A 21,511-nucleotide genomic window follows, 5' to 3' on the forward strand; every position below is an offset into this window, starting at 1 on the left:
AAGACCAATGGTAGGCTGGTTCAGCAGTCAACCCCAGACTGTAATGGCCACGGACTGCTCAGCGACCATATTACAAAAAAACAATTTTACTGAGCTTGTCCCAATTGTGCGGTCAATGATAGAGGCAGCGATTGGAAAATGTTTAGATAATCTTTCAGCTATTGAGGTCAGTGCAAATAATCTAATACCGTTTTTAAAAACCAATATGTCATTGCCAGGACCAATGCTGGGCCCTGTGAGTCATGCTCTTGAAGGGTTAGGGAAGGTGGGTACAAAGAGTGTGAGAGAGCCGGTATTTTTGGGCTCCCCAGGTATACATTGTTCATCCAAACGTACCAATCTTGTGACGGACGCCGCGTAATCTGGACGAAGCCTGAGACGTAGATCATCAGCCGACCGCCATCCATTGGGGAATTTTCCTCTGAGGAATTAGAAAACCTGTGGACTCGTGTTACCATTTTCTGCTGATTTAGACGCGGTGTTTGGATAACAACAAATTACCTTTCAGAATTCTCGAGCCCGTTGGACTCCATGTATATATCGTCAACTTCGATCTCTTCGGGAAATTTGTTTTCCTGAAGTGACCCAGGAGCTGTTATATCTCTTTTTGAATTCGGCCGGGATCTCTTCTATCTTCAGTTGTCTGAACTTTCAGCTTCAGGATTGGTATTCGTCTTGAGCCCTCTGCTTTTATTATTGGAGCCACTGGCCCTTCTAGCTTGTCCAGACTCCGCATTTGCTGTTTGCCATCCTCGCTTCATTTGAACCGCATCTTAGGCATTGTCCTTGCCCAATTTATTTTTTGATGGAACGTCCTGATTGTGAACTCACCTTATTTGGGATCCGTGCCTGTCTCTGATTTATTGGCACTTTGAACTATTGCAGTTGTTTTGTGCTGTTCGCAAAATTTTTTTTTGTTCTCCCCACTTGTGTCCTGAACTACAGAGAACTGTATATTTAGTGCCCTGAGTAAGGTGTTGGCTACAAGGTAGCCTTGGCACCGAAACGCGCGTCGGCACCGTGCAGGACAGAGACATTTGGACATGGACTTCCAGTAAATACTCAGACTCTATTGCCCACTCTTAGCCCATGCCATTTCTTCCCACATCTTTCCTGAGAAGTGGATTGAATTTTTTAGGGCATTTATAATTATTTGAATTGACATTTCTCTCCTGAGCCCCTAGTGTTTACAAAATACCAGCATAATTTAACATTTGAAGTTGAGGAGGTTTCACTAGTGTCACAAGGCCCCTGGTCCTGATGGGATTCCTGCCGATCTGTTAAAGATGTCATCCAGTTTGTGGGCCTGATATTAACCAGTCTATTTAATCTGGTTATATGTACTGATCTCCAGTACTCATGGTCTCAGTTCAATAATATCTCTGTATATAAAACGGATTGTAGAGATCTATCTGGTTGTTAAAGGCCCAACTCTTTGACAGAATCTCCACTCACGCACACAATGCCAAAGAACTCTTCAACAGCATCAAGGAGTTCGCCCAACCTACCAGCGAGTCCACTGACATCCCACCTTCGTCAAGACCTCGGCAACAAACTCAGCACCTTTTTTCACCACAAAATAAAGAGCATCTATGACAACTTCGATGAAGACAACAAACACACTGAACCCTCACCAACCACCCCGACACCATGAAGCCAACGATCGACAACTGGACAGCCCTCGTCACCGAAGGAAGACACACTGAAGACGATGAACTCAATCCACTCTGGGGCCCCCATGGACCCCTGCTCCACCACATTTTTCAACAGAACCGCCGACACCAGCGCACCCATGCTCTGCCACACCAGCAACCGCTCCCTGGCCACCGCATCATTCCCCGACGACTGGAAACACGCAGAGAACAAACCCTCCTCAAGAAACCCTCGGCGGAGCACACCAACCTCAAAAACTATAGGCCCATCTCCCTGCTCCCCTTCCCAGTGAAAGTCATCGAGAAAGCCATCAACAGCCAACTCGCCATATTTATCGAAGAGCAAAACATACTCGACCCCTCCCAATCCGGCTTCAGAAAAACCACAGCACAGAAACTGCCCTCCTCGCTGCAACAGACAACATCCGCACCCTACTGGAAAAAGGAGAAACAGCAGCCCTCATCCTCCTCGACCTCTCAGCCGCGTTCGACACAGTATCTCACCACACCCTCATACGCAGACTCCACGACGCAGGGATTCAAGACAAGGCCCTCAACTGGATCCGCTCCTTCCTCTCCTGAAGAACGCACCGGGTAAGACTCCCCCCTTTCCTCTCGGACCCTACTCCAACCACCTGCGGAGTCCCCCAGGGGTCATCCCTCAGCCCTACGCTCTTCAACGTATACACGGCTCCACTCGCCCACATTTTCATAACCTACGGACTCAACATTGTGTCATACGCAGATGACACCCAACTCATCCGCTCCCTGTCCAACAAACCCAACACCGCCAGACACGATTTTGAGAAGGCATGGAAGCCGTCGTAAAATGGAGGAAAAACAGCTGCCTTCAACTAAACACCAAAAAAACAGAAGTACTTATCATGTGCCCACACCCCAATGCCTGGAATGACACCTGGTGGCCCCCAGCCCTCGGAAGTCCGCCCACCCCCACAGCCCACGCACGCAACCTGGGAATCATCCTAAGATTCCAAACGGACCACCATATCAACGCCGTCTCGTCCTCCTGCTTCCACACCCTCCGCCTCCTACCAAGACCTTCAAATGGACCCCCCTCGAACACAGAAAGACCGTCACTCACGCCCTGCTCATTAGTAGACTCGACTACGGCAACGCACTCTATGCCGGAATAAACAAAAACCTCACACGCAGGCTACAGAACATCCAGAATACTGCCGCAAGACTGGTCCTCAACCTGCCAAGACACTGCCACATCTCCCAGCACCTGCGCACACTCCACTTGCTCCCCATTGAAGCTAGAGTCACATTCAAGATGCTCACCCATACTCACAAGGCCCTCAACGACACCTGACCAGCATACCTGAACAGCCGACTCAATTCCACGCACTCCAAAGGACCCTACGATTAGCCCAGCTCTCCTACACCATGGTCCCCCGCACCAGAAAGACCAGATCAGGCGGCCACTCCTTCTCCTTCCTTGCGGCCAGAGCCTGGAACGCCCTCCCTCTCCACCTCAGACTGACATCTCTCCCCATCTTCACAAGGAACCTCAAAACCTGGCTCTTCGACAGATCCCCTCCTTGATGGACTGGAACCTGTGAAACCCCCCTCCCCCAGTACCTTGAGACCCTCACGGGTGAGTAGTAGCGCTTAACAAACACGTAATTGATTGATTAATTGATTTGATAGACTCAATCGCCAAAGTGATGGGCAGGATGATTCTGGAGACGGCCATGTTATGGGTGGAGGATGGGTTTGCTCTTTCCGATCCGCAGTTTGAGTTCAGAACTAATCTGGGCACTTGCGATCAATGCTTAAACCTTTTCCTGATGATCAACAAGTATACTGTGGTGAAACCAGGGTCAATGTTCATCGCATTCATGGATCTATCTTCCACCTTTGACAAGGTGAATATATCCAAATTGTAGCAGATCTTGTTGGATATGGGCCTTGATACAGACATTGTTTATTTCCTTAGCGAGTTACATAGAGAGATGAGATTGGTTGTCCGTTATAACTCAGGCGGGTCTTGTACCAGCTCCTTTCGTTTGAGGAGCGGAGTAAGGCAGGGTGGTATAAAGGCCCCTTTTTTGTTCACCTTGTTCGCCAGGTTACTAGACAAACAGGTGGGCTGCCCTTGAATAGTCTCCCATCAAATCCCTGCATTGCTATATGCAGATGATACCATATAATTGGCAAGAACTGCCCTAAGTGTTGTAGTTCTGAAAATTCTGGACTCGTGTAATAAACTTTGTCGTAGTATGACGATTTTGGTATCAAAAGACCGAAAATGGCTAGTACACTATGTACAAGCATTTTCGTCATATTCCAGTAACGATTTCACCTCGAAATCGTTATTTTCGTCCTGAACCCTTGGCTTCCATTTTGTGTACGGCAGCCATTTTAGAGTTGCCCTCACATAGGCTTATAATACAGCCAAATTCGATTCCAAAGGACACATACACCTAAATTGACTTCTCTGTGACCTGGGCAAGCTGAAACCATTGCCCCAGGCCGAACCTGCCTGACCAGTTTCTTTCCCAGTGGCCGAGCGAGATAGCATCAAGGCACAACATGCCATAAACCTTTTGATCGCACACACACCCTGCCTAACCTTGCTCACACCTGTCCCTGATTCTTTACATATGTCTTGTTTTATGAGGAGGAGGTGCCCGTTTTTATTGGGGGTCCACCGATATCTGATGAAAATGTTGGGCCTTGCCGGGTAATTTGTTGTGGGCTGGACAAACTGAAATGTGGGATTGTCATCATGACTCTGCTTTTTCTTTGTAGTGAAAATATGTGAATGGCCTACTGTAAATTTAAGAATGTTTGCCTGAAGCATAATATTTTGTATAAAAAGAGAAGCCTGGCTTTGTAAGATTGAGCAGTCTCCTGAGAATATACACACTGTGCTGTTGTACTTCTAGGACGCCTGTTACTTGGTTGCAGCCAATAAATTCGATCTTTGACTTCACCTAGAAGACTCTGAGTTTCTGTGGTCTGAATCAAGAAAGTACTCGAGGTCTTAGGGTGTACCCTGACACCACTGGGTTACCGGTTCGGTACCGGTTCTGAAAAACCCAGTACCTCAGCTGGCGCCCAACGCGGGGCGATACCAACGGTACCGGTCCAAGCCAGAGGTTCGTGAGGAGCTTCGTGTGAAAATTCTGGAGGAAGGCCGCCACTTCATCGACCCCTGCATGTCGGCGTGGTCCGAAAGTCTTTGCTGCGAGGTTCCCCGCTTCCCGACGGCTACAAAGGACTGCTGCCCTGGCTATCGCCCTGATTTGGACCCTTGATGTTTGGTAGAGCAAAACGATAGACGCGTCTTCTGGTGACGTCGTTGATATCTCAGTTAAGTATAAGTGGAGCGTCTCCCAGTCCTTAGTTGGTTCTTAGTTTTGGGTATCCCTTCGGGATCTTTGATTTGGAACTTGCAAGTACCAAAGCCGAAGGACTCGTGTATTCACGAGAATATCGTAATCGATAATCCTTTGAAGTTTGAAGCTAGACTAGTGAGCGAAGATGCCTGGTCTTAGCAGACTTGGAAATGTTTTGTCTTGGTTGTAGTAATAGGGATTCCCGATTGGAGGACTCGTGTCCGGTTCCTCTGATTGGAACTCCAACTTATGAATTATATGTGAAACATGGAGTAGGCCCCATCACATACAATGAAGTGTGGATCCGATACACCAGAAAATATGGTGTTTTAAAATGGCCCCAATATGGTAGCTTTGACACGGAAATCCTAGATAATCTAGAAGTTAAACTCTTTAAGAAGAAAGCCCAGCCGGCGATGTTTGACTCTTTCCGCCTATGGCGTAAGGAAGCCAAACAGAAGGAAATTAAACTAGCGAAGAAAAATAAGAGAGAAAGGGGTATTTCGATAATGCAAGCTGCTATGCAGTTTAAAGACAATGAAGAGGAACAGATGAGTGAGCAGTTGCACAGGCAACGTAAAATGGTAATAGATAAATGTTATCCAGTTTTGCCGCCTCTTCAGCAAGATGCAGCAAAAGAGCTTGAAAAAGATCCCCTAATGTCGCATTTGTTAAGTTCGCCACCCCCTTATGCGCAGAATGCTACAGCACCTCCGCAACCTTTAGCTGCGCAACCCGTGGTTGCATTGCCTCCTGCTCCTCTACAGCACCCACCAGCTGTTCTTCAGTTGGCTCCTGCTCCTCCGGTGCAGCCTCCTCAAGGGCCACCGGCTTTTACATCTGCTCCTCCTATACTTCCTACAACTTTAACTACTATAACGACTACCACTCCTGGTACTCCTCCTGATACTGCCTCTGCATCTGCCTTGCCTCACCCTGCTTTCCCGCTGGTCTTTTCATCGACCTCTCCTTCTGTTCGTCAGAGAGTGGCTAGTACTGTTACTAGTATTCTATATCCTTTTTTTGGAGCGGCAAGTCCAGCTCCTACCTCTGAGCGCACACAGTTGCGTAGCCAACTGCCTGATACTAGGGAGAAGGAAACGTTGAATCATTTGGCACATAGATGGGTGACTGACCCGATGAAATATGATCTAGAATCTGTTATGGATGTCTTCCATCAGTGGGAAGCATCAAGGCAGAGATCCGTTTTTGAGAAAATGTGTGCTTTTCTGTGTGAAGATTTAGAGGACAATGATTTGGACTCTAATCCGCCCGAGTTGAGCCATGTACGGTTTGAGTTTTCAAAAGGCGCAATTGTGGGTCCAGATGTTGAGAAAGCAGTTGCGACGTTGTTGTCGCTTAGGACTGAAGGTGTTTCTAAGTCGTTGTTTGAGTCTGATTCCTCTGTTAAAAAGAAGGGAAGACAATATCCCATGAGAGAAGTTCCTCCAGTATGGAAGGAAACAGTAGCGGCTGGTCCTGGTAATGTTCCACCAGCTATACCAGCACATTTTCAGCGTGTGTGGGTACATGTTCCATGGAAGCGAGCTGAAGTTTTGGCCCTTAAGCAGACATTACCTGATCCCCGTAAGAATCCTGCAGGGTATTACATGGAATTGTCACAGACTGCAGGGTCATGCATCATGAATTTAGCGGATATAGATATGTTGTTTGGGAATGTTGTCCCACAGCCTTTATGGGGAAAGATTCGTCATGCAGATCATGATCAGGAGTTAGGTGACTCATGGGCTAATATTGCGGCTGCAGATGACCGGCAAGTTGGCGGTGCTAAACCTGAGCCTTTGGTAGCTGAACTTCCTGGTAAGATCATTCATTACATGAAGACTTTAATGCCTGCCATGCGAGTAAATTGGGATAAATTGTCTGCGTGTAAGCAGAAGAAAGATGAAACAGTGTCAGATTTCTTCACCAGGTTTGAAGAAACATTTGTCGACCACAGTGGTCAAGATATGAGCACAGAAGGTGGCCAACGATTGTTCGTCGATAAATTTGTGCATATTTTGCTTCCCGAGTTGTGTAAAAAGTTAAAAGATTCAGAGAGTTCTTGGGCAGTTTCCTCTTCAGCACAGACATTGGCTACTGCACAATATTACGAAAATCGAGATAAAGATGAGAAAGATAGAGCAGAGAAGAAAACTAAAGAGTTAAAAACGAAGATTTTGTTACAACAAGCATATCCGCCACGTGGTGGTCAAAATAGTGGTGCACAGAGTAACTATCAGAATAACTATCAGCAACCTCAACAGTATCAGAGGAGCTCGCAACGAGTCGAGAATACTCAACCACGTGTCCCTGTAGGTCCCAATCAGTGTTCGTATTGTAAGGAAGAGGGTCATTTTAAGTATAGTTGCCCTGTTTTGTTACAGCGCGCGAATGGTGTCTCAGGTACAAGAGGTAGAGGTGTTCAGCAAGCGCCTAGAGGTAGAGGACGTGGAAATTTCCCCCAGAACGCACGTTCCTTTCCGCCTCATAATTCAATGAATAAATTTGATCAGCAGAATAACGCGTTTGGTAGGACAGCTCAGTACTATGCTGATGATTACTATGCAGAAGATGAGCATATGGACGGTAATGATTGCTAGGACAGCCGTAGATAAAGAGAGGGAGTTGTTTCAGTTCCAGTAGATCAGAGTGGACATTATGTTGAGGTGATTACATCAGGTGTGTCAGAGCCTTTTCTGTTGGATACTGGTGCTACAAAGAGTTCTATTATGCACTCAAAACTCCCTGGCGCACCTTTGTCTGGCGAAACGAATGTATCAGTAGGTTTTTCTGGCGCCCCAGTTAGAAATCTGATTTCTGACCCTTTGTCCCTTTCTGTTGGACCTTGTGAATTGGAAGCACCCCTTATTTTAACGACAGGTTGTGGTGAAAACTTGTTAGGATTGGACTTGTTGAAAAGATTGTATGCGACGTTATATTGTTCTCCTTCAGGAGTACGACTTACACTGGGTAAGAAAGTGATTTCTCCAATGTATTTGTCAAAGGACAAACTTCCAACAGAGTTGTCATCTCTCCCTAATATTCTTTGGGCTACTGGTCCTAATGATGTAGGTCTTTTGGAAATACCGCCATATGTTGTAACATTGAAAGCCAATGTTAAAATGCCACGCATTCCCCAATACAAAATTTCTAGTGAAGGTGAGAAAGATTTACTAGCGATCATTTATGATTTGATTGAAAAAGATGTAATTGAAGAGACAAGAGGCAACGTTTGCAATAGTCCTGTTCTGCCTGTTTTGAAATGAACTGATCCTTCCCAGCCACCTGTTTACAGATTTGTGATTGATCTTAGAGAGGTCAATAAGATAGTTGTACCACAATTTCCAGTTGTTCCTGATATCACTGCATTATTGACTATGATTCCAGCTTCTGCAACCTGGTTTTCGGTGATTGACTTGAAGAATGCTTTCTTCAGCATCCCGATTGCAGAGGAGAGTAGGGATATTTTTGGCTTCAGTTTAGGAGGTCAAAGCTTCCGCTTTAAACGCTCTCCCCAGGGCTACTGTGAAAGTCCATCAATATATAGTCAAGCTTTAAAAACACAGCTTGATACGATTGTTTTACCTGATGGCGCTACCCTCATTCAGTATGTTGATGATTTGCTTGTTGCTGCAGATACTGAGGAAATCTGTAAAGAAGCCACGTTGTCTTTATTGCGTCATTTGTGTGATTTGACCACAAAGTGTCTCTCTCAAAATTGCAATATTGTCGACAAGAAGTGACCTACTTAGGTCATCTCTTATCGAAGGAGGGAAGGAAACTGACCCCAGAAAGAATTCAGGCAATAGCGAAATTGAGTGTGCCAAGAACACAGAGAGAAGTGCGTGCTTTCTTGAGTATTACATCGTACTGTAGACAATGGATACCAAATTTTTCGTTATTAGCCAAACCTTTGGTGGCATTAACGTGTAAAGATACACCCAATCTCGTTCCTTGGTCTGAAGAGTGTCAGAAAAGTTTTTCTAAATTGCGCACAGCATTATGTTCGGCTCCTGTGTTGGGTACCCCCGACTACAGTAAGCCCTTTACATTGTATGTCCATGAGAAAGAGGGTTGTGCATTGTCAGTGTTGACACAGTTGTTTGGAGACAAGCAGCGTCCATGAGCGTATTTTTTGACGACTTTGGATCCAGTAGCTAAAGCATTACCGAGTTGTTTAAGAGCAACAGCGGCAGCAGCTGTTTCTATTCGACAGTCTGCTGGTCTGGTGATGAATAACACGTTAATTGTGATGGTTCCACATGCAGTGGACACATTGTTAAACAGAACCAAGACACAGCACTTAACTAGTGCTCGATTGTCAGGTTACGAGTTAACATTGTTAGCGAGTCATGTGCACATAAAAAGATGCAACACACTTAACCCAGCTACGTTGTTGCCAATTGTAACAGAGTTAGATACTTCTGAACAGCATGATTGTTTTCTTAGAACAGAAGAAGAAACGAAAGGGAGAATAGATCTTAGGGACACTCCTCTTGTAAAGTGTGACGGTACCTTATGGGTGGATGGTTCATGCTTCAAGCTTCCGAATGGTGATACGACTGCAGCATATGCTGTCACGACTTTGCATACAATTGTTGAAGCTGCACGTATCCCACATAATTCAGCTCAAGCAGCAGAATTGATTGCACTTACGAGAGCATGTGTGTTGTGAAAAGGAATGAAAGTGACCATCTATACCGACAGCCAGTATGCATTTGGTGTGGCTCACAGTTTTGGACGATTGTGGAAAGAACGTGGGTTCCTGACTTTGCATGGAGCTAAGATTCAGCATGGTCAGTTGGTGAATGAGCTTCTTGAGTCACTGACTTTGCCGTTGCAAGTTGCGATTGTGAAATGCAGTGCACATAAGAAGGTGACTGATGATGTTGGTCGTGGAAATGCATCTGCTGACGAAATCGCAAAAGAAACAGCAAGGAACGTGATGAGTCGAATGTATGTTGCAGGCCCTGCAAGATGGGTTGGTGATATTGGAATGTGTGAAGACACGATAGAGAGTGTGAAATCTATTCAAGCTGAAGCTACAGAGAAAGAGTTGAGTGTGTGGAGAGAAAGCACGGGTAAAATGGATGCCAATGGTTGTTGGATTGAATTGTCAGAGCATCAGAGATGGTTGCTACCCGATGCGTATGTGCTTGCAGTGGTTACAATGGCTCATGGAATGGCTCACATCAGTGTGAAAGGGATTTGCAAGTTGTTGGCTCCAGTATGGCAAAATGCTGGAATTCCCAAGTGTGCAGAGAATGTGGTTAAGAATTGCATGGTGTGTCTGAAACACAATCCTGGTAGGGGAACCCCAACTCCAGCTGGTCATTTTGCACCTCCTACGTATCCGTTCGAGGTTTTGCAGCTAGATTTCATCCACATGGAAAGGTGCAACAATTTAAAATACGTACTCGTTGTTGTTTGTGCCTTTTCAAGATGGGTGGAAGCCTACCCCCTAAAAGACAACACTGCCTTATCCACAGCTAAAGCCCTTGTGAAAGAGTTCTTCCCCAGATTCGGAATACCTAGAATGGTCTGGAGTGACAATGGAAGTGAATTTGTGGGTCGAGTGATGAAGAAAGTATGTGAAGGGCTAGGCATTCACCAGAAATTTCACGCTGCAAACCACCCCCAATCAGCTGGACTAGTAGAATGCTACAATTGCACATTGAAAGTTAAATTGGCTAAAATTCAAGCGAGCTCTGGTATTAAATGGCCTGACGCTCTACCTTTAGCACTCCTATCAACCAGAATGACTGTGCATTCGCGAGTGGGACTTGGGGCCCGATGTAGGTAAATCCCATTTGTCGATTTTGAAATACCGAATCCTACCGATTCGGTATTCCAAAATCGGTAAATGGGATGTAGGTCCCAACATCTGGATTCGTTACCGAATCCTTAACAATTCTTAAATTACAGATTCGGTAAATATCGAATCGGTAATGCCCATTCATTCCTATGGGCTTTGAAGCCCATAGGAATGATTAGGCATTACCGATTCGGTATTTACCGAATCGGTAATTTAAGAATTCACAAGGGTGCAGGGGGTGTCACTTTGACACCCTCTAGCACCCCCAAAACGGGCATGTGTGCAATGTGGCACACAGACATGCCCTAAGGGCACGTCTGTCTGTCACATGGCACATGTGTACATGCACAGATGTGCATGTACACAGGAATCGGTTTTTTACCATGGATTTGTATTCCATGGTAAAATACCGATTCTGTAGGCCATGTGCTGATGGAACATTGGCTACCTACATTGCATTTTCGGTAGTTCTACCGAATCGTTATCATTACAGAATCGGTAAATATTACCGATTAGGTAACTTTACCGATTCGGAAATGATAACGATTCGGTAAAATTACCGAAAATGTGCCCCTACATCTCGATAGCCCTTTACCGATCGGAAACGGCCGAAAATCGGTATTTTCGGCCGATTCCGATCGGTAAAGGGCTACCTACATCGGGCCCTTAGTCCTTACGAGATCGTTTTTGGCCGCCCGGCCAACATATGGGGAGTGCCAAGGCCCACAAAATTTTGTGAAATCGAACACCCTGTTTTGCTTGACTACTTGTACGAATTGACAGCTAAATTGCGTGTTTTACACCAACAGGTCCACAACACTCTGCCTCAAGCCTCTGAAGCTCCAGGTCACCAGATCGACCCTGAATCCTGGGTTCTTCTGAAGAACTTCCAGCGAACAAAGAACGATCAGCCCAGGTGGACCGGACCGCACCTCGTCCTTCTTTCAACGAGATCAGCTGTTCGTGTGGAAGGGAAAAAGCACTGGATCCACGGCGTACATTGTAAGAGGGTACCTTTGCCTCTGCCGTACGACCGGTGGGTCCAGGAGGGTGTCGCTGACTCAGAGACTGAAACCGTGCCACGTTTTCTGCCTTTCAGTGATGCACGTGTAAAAGGAGCACTTACTGAGAAAGAACGTGACAATACTTTGCAACCAGCTGTATCACCGTCAATTCGATTGGACACTACAGAACCTGAACTCCTTTTCCAAGACCAAACAGTACCTGGGAGAAAATGTTATAATTTGAGGCCGAGACCTATGGACAAATAAACAAAATTTTCCTTTTTCGCTATTTTTGAAAGCGCAGCTCTCCCATCTGAGAAACTTGCTTATTTTTGTTTTTCGAACCGCCATCCGAGTTCCGCTGCTAGGGCCGCGATTGCCCAAAGTCTTTGGGGTGCAGCTGACGACGTTAGGTCGACAGTTCTGGTTGGTCTAAGGGAGTTGCCCTAGACTGACAGAAGCATTCCTTAGCAGAAACAACCTCCCATCGCGGGCAGCATTGTATAGAGGATGGAGTTTTTCGAGATGGAGAGACCTGCCAAGGAAACGAACTTTAAAAACAGAATATGTAAAATGATGACAAAGAAAAGCTTTTTGATATTGTGCATTTTCATGTTATTCAGTGTGATGATATTTTTAATAGGTTATGTTTTATTCTCTTTTCGAGTAACATTTGCACCCACTACATCGCCTATACCTCCTCCTTCCACTGTTTCCTCACATTCTTTTCAACCCCTTCCTGAACACGAATCAGCTAGGAGATTAGAGTTTATTAATAACTCCTTTGTTCAGCTCTTGCACCAACACCAACTTGTAATGAACACGACTAACTGTTGGGTGTGTGGTCTTATGCCTCACACAACGGATAAAGGTATCCCTTATCTGGTCCTGCCTTTCAGCCACAATGGTTCTGTGTGGGCATACAGAACAATGTTCATCTATGCACATGAAGTCTACCCCCTACGTTCTGTGGAAGACAATCCTAAGAATAGTGCTCTAGTTAAGGGTATAGTAGACATGATTAAGGAAGATATTTCCTACGAAACTATCCCTAGAGATGGGACACTAGTATACATAGGATGGAACGTGACCGGATATGGAGCTACTGTGAGTGAGAAACAGCAAGCTAAGAGATCTTCCCCGATTTGGATTGTACCCCATCAGGGTCACCTGTGTCTGCAAGGTACTGGCAAGAATCCCAGAGCTCAGCTAGGGAAAAGCACCTGCACTGAAACATATGTCTTTGCATCTCAGACTTCCCCTCCGTTCTTAGCAGCTAAGGGTACCTATTTCATCTGCCATGATAGAGCCTATACATGGTTGCCCCCTGACTTTTCGGGCACATGTTTTGTTTCGTTCCTGCTGCCTCCCACTTACACAGCGGCGGCAGATTACCACAAGACAAGGATAGTTAGAGGTGTCTTCAGCGAAGAAGACACTGCAGGACAAGAATTTGGGGACTTTGTAAAGGGTTTTCTGCCGTTCTGGGGACCCATGGGTAACAGCAGGAACATAAGGCAATTGACAAGGGTGGTTAAATCCACCGTGGTTGAAACTGCCGGTGCCCTTAGTAACTTGACTGCTGAGCTCCAGTCGGATCGTCTTATGACCCTTCAGAACAGGGTTGCATTAGATGTCATACTTGCAGACCGAGGTGGGGTATGTAAATTGATCCAATCGAGTTGCTGTGTTTTCATTCCAGATAACGCTCCAACAGTGTACCAGGCCATCTCCAAACTACATAAGATTTCCGAATCTATTCATGTGAATAAAGGAGATTGGTCGTTAATAGGATGGTTCTGGGAACTGATATCCGCCTGGGGATGGAAAATTCTGATGGTCATTGGGATGGTCTTAGCCATTCTTTTCCTGTTCTGTCTGTGCGTGCAGTGTGCTCCTGCAATATGTGGCCTCTGTGCAACATCATGTGTAAGGAAGCCTGTATCAAGAGACGAGCTAAGTACTAGGATGATGTTACAGCAACATCTCAATGACTTTAGGAATATAGACCTGGACTCAGATTAGCATGAGGATAGGTTAATTGCCTATGTAAGGGCAAAAGGAGGGTTTGTAGTTCTGAAAATTCTGGACTCGTGTAATAAACTTTGTCGTAGTATGACGATTTTGGTATCAAAAGACCGAAAATGGCTAGTACACTATGTACAAGCATTTTCTTCATATTCCAGTAACGATTTCACCTCGAAATCGTTATTTTCGTCCTGAACCCTTGGCTTCCATTTTGTGTACGGCAGCCATTTTAGAGTTGCCCTCACATAGGCTTATAATACAGCCAAATTCGATTCCAAAGGACACATACACCTAAATTGACTTCTCTGTGACCTGGGCAAGCTGAAACCATTGCCCCAGGCCGAATCTGCCTGACCAGTTTCTTTCCCAGTGGCCGAGCGAGATAGCATCAAGGCACAACATGCCATAAACCTTTTCATCGCACACACACCCTGCCTAACCTTGCTCACACCTGTCCCTGATTCTTTACATATGTCTTGTTTTATGAGGAGGAGGTGCCCGTTTTTATTGGGGTCCACCGATATCTGATGAAAATGTTGGGCCTTGCCGGGTAATTTGTTGTGGGCTGGACAAACTGAAATGTGGGATTGTCATCATGACTCTGCTTTTTCTTTGTAGTGAAAATATGTGAATGGCCTACTGTAAATTTAAGAATGTTTGCCTGAAGCATAATATTTTGTATAAAAAGAGAAGCCTGGCTTTGTAAGATTGAGCAGTCTCCTGAGAATACACACACCGTGCTGTTGTACTTCTAGGACGCCTGTTACTTGGTTGCAGCCAATAAATTCGATCTTTGACTTCACCTAGAAGGCTCTGAGTTTCTGTGGTCTGAATCAGGAAAGTACTCGAGGTCTTAGGGTGTACCCTGACACCACTGGGTTACCGGTTCGGTACCGGTTCTGAAAAACCCAGTACCTCAGTGTTCAGACATTGCTTGATGGTTTTGTTTTATATTTGAATAGTCTTGACCTTTTGACTAATTATAGCAAATCCCAGGTAATGTTACTGGGACCGAGAAGGACTAAGTTAAGATCTTTGCATGGTCATGGTACTAGGTTGACCAGGATCCTGATTTACACTTATTTATGGATCGTTTTTGATGATCGGTCCACGTGGGCCCCTTTGAAAAACCCAATAGATTAGCTTTTTCCACATCCAAAGGTGCAGTTTCTTCCTTCTCTTCTAGAATTGGCAGTAAACTATTGGGGGCCCTGATTAAGAGATACCAGGCCAAGTCCGTTTTGTTTGCCACCATTGGTAGTGATGTATGGGGATATGTAGACACTAGGAACTCCAAGTGGAGGTGAATGAGTTCTGCAGGCGCCTCTTGGCAGTTCTTGCTTCTACACCTGCTTTTATGGTCCATGAGGAGGTAGGGTTGCCTTATTTGTTGGATATTATTGCCCTACGCTCCAATTAGGTGGCTTACTAGCTGGGTGTGTCCCGAGAACCATTTAAATAGGGAGCTAGTCATGGACTGCATGGACCTGGATGGGTGGAGGTCAGTCAAGTGGCTGACGTACATGCAAGACACTTTTGTCAAGTTAGGTAGACCTGCCCTGTTTGATTCTCCATTTACTATTCTGAAAGCAGATATCCCTTGGACTGAGGACAATTTTTACTATGGAAGAAAACTGAGTGATATGCTATGGAGCTAGAGAAACCCTTGGTCCCAGGTCATGCTTTGTTTGTAACAGGTCCTGCCATTGAACCTTAATTGCTTAGTGCCAATTGATGCTCATCTTCGATTTTTTCTTATCAGATTTAGGTTTAGCCAGTTTCACAAGTTAATGCTCTTGCCCAGGCCTGGTGTGTGGTGTACGAAGTTGAGCCCTTGCACCAGTGACAATTTTTCTCCGCAGGACCTTTTGCATATTGTATTCTTCTGTGGTTTTATGACATCCCTCAAAGAACATTTTTATTGCGATGGTTAAAATCCTTGCATTTTCTTATAATCAACCTATACTGTTGCTTGATTTCTGGTCTCATCACTGAGGTTGAGACGTTTGTAGTGGGGTTTGGGTGTCTCATCTGAATGTGTTATTTTCCACTGGGGGGATTGTCAGCTTTATATACAATACGCTTTACCTTACCTCATTGCTTTTTGGATATATCATCATGTTTTCAAATCAATTGGTCTGTTTTATTTATTTGCCTAATTTGCATAATATGTCTACTTGAATCACATTCAGCTAGACACAAATTTTGTGCAAATGATATTGTGACTGTTGTTCCTACAATATTATTGCTGGGGTTGCTAACAAAGGTCTTGTTTTAGGTATGTCTGAGTCAAATGGTTACTCCATCTCCCCATCGTGTATAATATGTTCCCCTAGTTTTTAATTGTGTAAAATGTTTATTGATAAGATAATTTGCTGTAAGTATGAATTAATGTTTTTCTTTACTGATTTTACTGATATGCATCCATACTCTATTTTTTATTGTTTGATGTGTAATTATGTTCCATGTACTTTTACGTTCTTCTTAGACAGAATAAAGCTATTTTGACTGATAACCCATCTTTCTAGCATGTTTATCATTATTATTGCCTTATAGGCCTTTTTTAATCCTGGTACCCTTTTTAATATGATTTGAAACTGGCATTGTAGCCTTTTAGAACCAGATGTTAATGCTGAACAATCATGACTAAATTATACTTTGGACAAATTTAATTATTGGGTATAGAGGAACTATTGGCTGACACTTAGCTCCGTCAACATCAGTTATCCTTCTGATGTAGTTGTTAACTACATTTAAATGAAATTTGAGGTATTCTACAGAACATTTTATTAAATATACAATTATTCAAACTACGAGTCCATGTGATGACTATTTACTCTTCATAATCAGTAATAACCATGTATTTCATATTCACCCAATGCATCATCAATAATTGTCTTTGACAGATTTTTCATAGATATTAGTCCTCTTTATAGTAATTTTACTCAAGCAGTTGGTGGGTTTTATGAGTTACTTTACTTTCTCTAGGCTTATGTTTCATGCATTGAATACTTGCTATATACTGCAGAGCAATACATCAACAGTCGACTCACCTTCTACACCCCGACCCGCCAGTTCCGTTCTGCCAACATCGCCCTCACACCATCCCCCACATCTGAAGAGCGGCCACAGGCAGCAAATCGTTCGCCCACCTCGCCGCCAAGACCTGGAACACCCTCCCCATCCGCCTACGGCAGACCCAGGACCTACTAACCTTCAGGAGGCTACTCAAGACCTGGCTATTCGAGCAGTAGCAGCACCCCTCCCCCTTCCCCCCAGCTCCTTGAGACCCTATTGGGTGAGGAGTGCGCACTACCAATGTTCTAATTGATTGATTGATTGAATACATCAGGAGATATTTTACTTCAGTTAGAGTTTTATTGGTGTTTCCACTTCACTTAAACATAGTATTCACACCAGATAAGGTAGTTCAACTTTTGCAATATAGTGTTGCCACTACTCTTTCAACAAACTCTCAGTATAAACACCAACTCTGTTGGGAAATAGCTGTCTATGGGAAGGATTCTCATTAAAATACACTTTGTAGGAAATGAACATACTTTTGCTTGCTGCCCCCTCAATGTTTGTCGTGTCTGCAGCATTCAGAACTCTGTGCACTCTCCCCTGCTAAACAGGAGTAAACTACTTGTGCTCTCCCTTCAAACATGATTAAATTGGCTTGACATATTTCTCTTTCCTATAAGTCCCTAGAGTATGGTGTAGAAAATACATAGGGCCTTGAAGTTAAATGCTACCTGCGGACTGCAGCACTAATTTTGTCATTCACAGAGTGAGTCTATGAAGCATAGTTTCAGATCTAGCCTGACTGAATCAGCCTGAAAACCTGCTGGCAAACCTGTCAAAATAATTATTTGAGCAGGAGGGAAAACATGCTTTTAAATATTAATAAGAACACATTATAAACTTTAATCTGAAACCTTTGACCTGAAACAACAAAATTCCTTCAAGGACTTTTTTTATATTTATGAAGAATCCAATCTTATGGTAAAGTTTGATGTTTAATAAATATTTAGGAAAAGTAATGTTGAGAAAGCTACTTTTAACTGGTGAACCTTAAATAGGCTAATTAGCACTAACCTACTGACATCTGGTATGACTGTGCATTGTCTCAATGAGGTGTGAAAACTGTTCCCAAAGTAGGAACAGTAGCCTAGGTGTGGGTAGGTGTTTTTCTTGTCCTCTCAGGAAGACCAGTTAGGGTGTACCCAGAAAAGTCATTGCCCTTTCACAAGTAAAGTCACCACGAGACCTGGAGAAGGAAATACTTTGCCCCTCCACCGGAATGGCACTAAAATCAGTGGGAAGGGAGATACCGCCAGAACCAGTTTTGAGTGACAACAGAGGAGGGAACTTCTCATTTAATGTCCACAGCTCTGGGTGAGCATACAGGCTCTCCACAAGGGTGTAAGAGTTTTTCCATCTTGAAATTTATGAATAAGATACATTGAAGGATTGTTTGCAATAGGGTGGATAGTAACAGCTGCAAAAGGGGATAAGCTGCCCCTGAGAATGTTTACCTCATTGGTCAGAGCAGGGCCATGAGTCACCCTCACTTAAAGGCTAGTGCTAACCATAATGTGACACCTTAAGTCACCCTCTGTAGAACACTGTCAGGACCTGAGCAAGATCAAAAAAGGACTGGACCCTGCTTGCTGTAGCCTGAAGTGACCTGTTGACCAGTACCAATTGGACCTGTACTGGACCTTATTGGGGGCTCTGCTGGAGTAGGTTCCTGCCCCTAACTGCTTTCCCAGATGTCCTGGAAGCCTTAGAAGTGACCCACAGGAACCGCTCAAGGAACTCATCTTTGAAAATCAGCTAATAGTGTTTATAAATGTCTGCAGCTACAAAGTACAATGGGCCAATTTAACAGTCAAACATCTTGTAAAGACAGATTGCAGCAGGGCTACTCAGTGTTGTGCACAAGGTGTCATATGAGCTCTTAAGCAGATAAAAGTATGAACACTAGTGTCTCCCCTGATGTAAGACACAATGTACAGCAGAGCATCTATAATCAGCTAATAGTGTTTATAAATGTCTGCAGCTGCAAAGTACAAATGGCCAATATAACAGTCAAACCTCTTGTAAAGACAGATTGCAGCAGGGCTACTCAGTGTTGTGCACAAGGTGTCATATGAGCTCTTAAGCAGCTAAAAGTATGAACTCTAGTGTCTCCTCTGATGTAAGACACAATGTACAGCAGAGCATCTATAATGGTGCAAGTGTTTCTACAGCTGTGCCTCCTCCTGCCTCAAAGTCAGCTTGTAAACTAACACTGGTCCCACACAGGCTCCTCTGTAGGTTTTCACATCGAATATCACTGCCTCATTCAAAGAGTGAATGAAATTGTTTAATTATTTTCCTTGTGTAATATACATAAGATATTATGCAACGGACATCATCCTTGTGAAAATCTGGAATGTTGCCGTGCGTTTTGTATTTTGATCTCCATGTACACCTCTCGATGTGAGTAAAAATGATTTCACATATCTTTCCCTTGTATAAAGGCTTTGGTAATTTTTACATTCATAATTCAAGAAAATAATCTTTTATTTTTCCTTTATATTTATTATACATATTTATTCATGCCGATATATTGGTTTAAACCTCCTATTTCCCTGTTTTTTTACCTCTCCAATTGAACATTCTACTATGGCTTACAGTTGAGAATGTTGACAGAAGTTCCCTCAAAATGCCCTGAGGAGAGCTTGGAGACAGTGCAAGATTTCTCATCAATCACCTTATGTCTATGACTGCAAGACTGCCAAAAAGTTATCGAGTGTTGGGCAAGGGACAGTGTGGCACTATCTTCACCCCTGTGTAAGTTCTCCTCTACACTGTGCTGCTTGGTATGTTTTGTGATGTTTTACCGCCTTTCAGGTACTGACCTTGGTGCAGCAAGCCTTCAAGTTTGATTTGTATATTGGTCAGTCATAATTTTGGCCTGAATGTCGGTATGCAGTAATGCTTTCAATATGGATAGGATTGGCAGCAACTGGGTTCTCATGCTACATAGGCGGGTCTTTGGTTTTCAGCTGCAATTGCTTCCACTGTGTACCTAACACACTTATATGTGGAGTGCCGATGAGAGGACAATATTTTACATAATAATAACTACACGCCACTATAAATGATGTGTTCACTCATCAAGCTTGTTAATCGGTTCTCCATCTTGAAGGTCACTACTCATTATATTCCACTTACACATGACATGTTCCACTGGTGATACATACACCATTTTTGCAGACTTATAAAATGGTGACATGCACACTAAAAATAAATACCCCTATAAATCTTGAACTAAAATTATTTTGACATGCATTCTTCTTATAGATGTACAGAAGATTAATTATTAAGGCTGTTATAATTATTACCACCATCATACTGGTTACTTTATTTACAGATATATTATCATTTTCCAGTTACATTTTCTCACAAACATATTGTATTTCATTTTGCAATCATAATGGTGTTATTTATTGTTCCTAAACCCTTTACATTAATTTCCTTATGTTTAAGTATTCCTCCTGCAGGTTCCACCAAAAGAACGGTTAATTGGCTCACGAGGTCACTTAGGTAGAAGCTTGATCAAATGCAAGGCTAGATTGCACTATTGGTTTCCAGGTTTAGATACCTGAAATAAAAATCTTGTTTAGGATTATGTCAGTAGTGCACACAGTGACAAAACAAAGTTTATAAGGAAAACGACCCTATTTTACCAGTAAATGTTCTTAAAAACCATGGGACAAACTGGCGTTACATATTATAGGGCCTATAAATTATTTTAATCTGCACAAAGAATATGTAACAGTTCTTGCTGATTATCATTCAGACTGGATTGTCACACAAGTGCTAAATATCATTAACACTATTGCATGATTACCTATTTACATGTTAGTTGTTATGGTGGGGGAATCTCAAGGATTCTTCTTATAGAATGTATATCTCAGATTATAAAAAAATATTTCTCAATTGTCTATCAATCACTTTATAACTGCCCTATGTTGTCCAAAGACTGATGGGTTAGTTGAAAGAGTAAACACAATGTTAATAGAATGTATCCAAAGAGAACTTTACCAAACATTTCTATGGATCAAGATGTATTATGGTTCCAACAACCTACACCCTTTGCTTGTACAAGAGTTGTTCTGTTTGTGTCTTTGAAAGGAAGACGACCAGATACTAAACTTTCACCCAGTTGGTTGAATGGGGATAAACCTGTACAGGTAAACAGAAATGAAATAAACACAAGAGTTATATGCCGCCAAGGTAAATACATGTTGAGGTACAATCAAATTCAATGTGTAAAGAACCAACAGTGGTTTGTGGGTGACTGGAGTTTAGTGAAGAGACCAAAGAAACATAAAAGAAATGTGCCTGTGTTTTCAAAACCTATACCAATAAAATGTTTTAAATGAAACGTTGGTTTTTTAAACCGTGAACAAACAAGGAATATGGACAGACTTACCAAATGTCCTTCATTGCCAGAAATCAATCACAACCCATCAAATTCACGCGTGTTGGAGAAAATTGAAGAAAAGGTACAGGATTCATCAGCCCCAATGATGGCATAAAGACTTTGTAAGGAAATGGTGTTGCAATTACTGCATTAATAATTCATGA

Source organism: Lissotriton helveticus, chromosome 12 (assembly GCF_964261635.1).
Source record: "Lissotriton helveticus chromosome 12, aLisHel1.1, whole genome shotgun sequence".
Lineage (NCBI taxonomy): Eukaryota > Metazoa > Chordata > Amphibia > Caudata > Salamandridae > Lissotriton > Lissotriton helveticus.